Here is a 4278-nt window from a genome sequence, read left to right on the forward strand (position 1 = left end):
GTATGTGTGGGGTCAATGAGAGTGTAGAATTTGGTCGAATTTAAAAATGTAATTTGCTACATGAGGTTTATTTGGTCGAATAAAAGGTTCAGTAATGTTTAGGCTGTTACGAATGCACTGATAAAAGTGGACGCACTTAACTATTTCGTGAACTTGATTAATAAAAAATGTATAAAACAACGACTTTTATGTCAAGCATATGTGTATCTGCCCTCTCATTGGTTAGAATGGTCCACGTGACCTCTCCCGGTCTATATACCTCAGACGACGTTTACACGCACACAATAATGCGATTATTATAGATAGGTTAATATAATAGTTCGATTAAAAATATTGACATGGTATGAAAGAAGAACGATTCTGTAATAATCCTGTTTACATAGACACATCTAAAAAAAAGGATATCTGATAGCACTTATAAATGCAAATCAAAAATAAACGTTCTACCACAACACAGAGCCAAAAATAAACGTTCTACCACAACACAGAGCCAAAAATAAACGTTCTACCACAACACAGAGTCAAAAATAAACGTTCTACCACAACACAGAGCCAAAAATAAACGTTCTACCACAACACAGAGCCAAAAATAAACGTTCTACCACAACACAGAGCCAAAAATAAACGTTCTACCACAACACAGAGCCAAAAATAAACGTTCTACCACAACACAGAGCCAACAATTTATTTTTGGGAAGCATATTTGATTCTTAGTTTATATGTATGTGAGAAAAAAAACGACCTCTAAGAAGCATAGATTCTGTTTTCAAAACTCACTCCTGCTAAAGAGGGCTGTTCACTTGGCTGGCGCGAGCAGAGGTCAAATACACTTCTGGAATGACGGTTTACACGTTCTAATAATTCGAAAAATTGCTCAGAAAACCAGATGTTTTTAATCGGAGTATGATTTTGACCGTACACCGATTATTAAAATAAACAAGAGGAAGGTGTTTACATGACTATTAGTGTGCTTGGAAACATACTGAGTACGTTTACATGTACAATAATAATTTGATATTAAACGGACCAAATTCAGCACTTGGTAAAGCAAGCCTTCCTCTTGTGAACGAGTTCATTGAGTTTTGAAAAACTGAACGTTTGTATCTTATAGTTTTAACATACAAACTGTATATGTCCGAACTCAGAATCAAATAGTCTTGGCAAAAAGAACATGGTCACTGTGGTAAGAATGTTTTTTTGGATAGCAGTTTTGTTGCATTTCTCAAGAGTTCCATCAGTAGCTTGATTTCAGATGTGTCCATGTAAACAGGATTATTAGGGAAATCGTTCTTCTTGCAAAGCATGTAAACGTTTAAAATGAACTGTTATATTAACCTTTCTACAATAATCGCATTATTGTGTGCATGTAACCGTGCTCAGTAATGTCTCTACCTCCCCGCCTGCATTCCATCTTTGACAACATGTATTTCCATCGTTAGAGTGGTCACTTGATTATCTTGTCAATATAATAGAAAGTCTTTGGTTTAGTTTAGTAAATGTGTCCGGGCCTTTTCACGCCGCCATTTCACAAAACGGAATCTCCGCGCGCCTCGTCTCCGTTGGCCCAATGCGCAAATGCGAAATATACGACCATTCATGGGAGTTGTAGTCCTGTAAGCAGAGTTTGAGAGTCCTTTTATTAAGAGCTCAGTGTCTGTTTGTCTGGCTGTTTTAAAATATTTCTACTGAAATGCCCCCCAGAAATTCCCCAAAACTAATTTCCTCAAGAGAATAGTGATGAGGAGATTATACACACACACACATACACACTTAGAGTTGTGCCACACTATATATCCTGTTAGTGAGGCATATGGGGCGTGTACAATATTCATACTGTATGATTCAAAATAGACACAGAATGTGCTTGTGATACTTACGGCATGAGATGGTGTCTTCCTCATCAGGGCTGTGGCTTCAAATCATTATGGCTCTACCCCATGCTACATTATGGAGACGTTGTTTATAGACCGACAGGTCAGGGTGCTCTCGAGCGGCTAGATGTTCTTTACCATTCGGCCATCAGATTTGCCACCAATGCTCCTTATAGGACACATCACTGCACTCTGTACTCCTCTGTAAACTGGTCATCTCTGTATACCCGTCGCAAGACCCACTGGTTGATGCTTATTTATAAAACCCTCTTAGGCCTCCCTCCCCCTTTTTGAGATATCTACTGCAGCCCTCATAGGCCTCACTCCCCCAACTATCTGAGATATCTACTGCAGCCCTCATTCTCCACATACAACACCCGTTCTGCCAGTCACATTCTCTTAAAGGTCCCCAAAGCTCACACATCCCTGGGTCGCTCCTCTTTTCAGTTCGCTGCAGCTAGCGACTGGAACGAGCTGCAACAAACACTCAAACTGGACAGTTTTATCTCCATCTCTTCATTCAAAGACTCAGTCATGGACACTCTTACTGACAGTTGTGGCTGCTTTGTGTGATCTATTGTTGTCTCTACCTTCTTACCCTTTGTGCTGTTGTCTGTGTCCAACAATGTATGTACCCTGTTTGTGTTACTACCATGTTGTGTTGCTACCATGTTGTGTTGCTACCATGTTGTGTTGCTGCCATGTTGTGTTGCTACCATGTTGTTATGTTGTTGTCTTAGGTCTCTCTTTATGTAGTGTTGTGTTGTCATGTGTTGCTACCATGTTGTGCTGCTACCATGTTGTGTTGCTGCCATGTTGTGTTGCTACCATGTTGTTATGTTGTTGTCTTAGGTCTCTCTTTATGTAGTGTTGTGTTGTCATGTGTTGCTACCATGTTGTGCTGCTACCATGTTGTGTTGCTACCATGTTGTGTTGCTGCCATGTTGTGTTGCTACCATGTTGTTATGTTGTTGTCTTAGGTCTCTCTTTATGTAGTGTTGTGTTGTCATGTGTTGCTACCATGTTGTGCTGCTACCATGTTGTGTTGCTACCATGTTGTGTTGCTGCCATGTTGTGTTGCTACCATGTTGTTATGTTGTTGTCTTAGGTCTCTCTTTATGTAGTGTTGTGTTGTCATGTGTTGCTACCATGTTGTGCTGCTACCATGTTGTGTTGCTGCCATGTTGTGTTGCTACCATGTTGTGCTGCTACCATGTTGTGTTGCTGCCATGTTGTGTTGCTACCATGTTGTTATGTTGTTGTCTTAGGTCTCTCTTTATGTAGTGTCGTGTTGTCATGTGTTGCTACCATGTTGTGCTGCTACCATGTTGTTATGTTGTTGTCTTAGGTCTCTCTTTATGTAGTGTCGTGTTGTCTCTCTTGGCTTGATGTGTGTTTGGTCCTATATTTATATTTTATTTATTTGTTATTTTTTATCCCATCCCCCGTCCACGCAGGAGGCCTGGACTGAGGGTAGAATGGCTCCAGGGACTGAGGGTAGAATGGCTCCAGGGACTGAGGGTAGAATGGCTCCAGGGACTGAGGGTAGAATGGCTCCAGGGACTGAGGGTAGAGTGACTCCAGGGACTGAGGGTAGAATGGCTCCAGGGACTGAGGGTAGAATGGCTCCAGGGACTGAGGGTAGAATGGCTCCAGGGACTGAGGGTAGACTGGCTCCAGGGACTGAGGGTAGAATGGCTCCAGGGACTGCGGGTAGACTGGCTCCAGGGACTGAGGGTAGAATGGCTCCAAGGACTGAGGGTAGAGTGGCTCCAGGGACTGAGGGTAGACTGGCTCCAGGGACTGAGGGTAGACTGGCCCCAAGGATTGAGGGTAGAGTGACTCCAGGGACTGAGGGTAGAATGGCTCCAGGGACTGAGGGTAGAATGGCTCCAGGGACTGAGGGTAGACTGGCTCCAGGGACTGAGGGTAGAATGGCTCCAGGGACTGAGGGTAGACTGGCTCCAGGGACTGAGGGTAGAATGGCTCCAGGCACTGAGGGTAGACTGGCTCCAGGGACTGAGGGTAGACTGGCTCCAAGGACTGAGGGTAGAGTGGCTCCAGGGACTGAGGGTAGAATGGCTCCAGGGACTGAGGGTAGAATGGCTCCAGGGACTGAGGGTAGAATGGCTCCAGGGACTGAGGGTAGACTGGCTCCAGGGACTGAGGGTAGAATGGCTCCAGGGACTGCGGGTAGACTGGCTCCAGGGACTGAGGGTAGAATGGCTCCAAGGACTGAGGGTAGAGTGGCTCCAGGGACTGAGGGTAGAATGGCTCCAGGGACTGAGGGTAGAATGTCTCCAGGGACTGGGGGTAGACTGGCTCCAGGGACTGAGGGTAGAATGGCTCCAGGGACTGAGGGTAGAATGGCTCCAGGGACTGAGGGTAGAATGGCTCCAGGGACTGA

Source organism: Oncorhynchus nerka, unplaced genomic scaffold (genome assembly GCF_034236695.1).
Source record: "Oncorhynchus nerka isolate Pitt River unplaced genomic scaffold, Oner_Uvic_2.0 unplaced_scaffold_2179, whole genome shotgun sequence".
Taxonomy (NCBI): Eukaryota; Metazoa; Chordata; class Actinopteri; order Salmoniformes; family Salmonidae; genus Oncorhynchus; species Oncorhynchus nerka.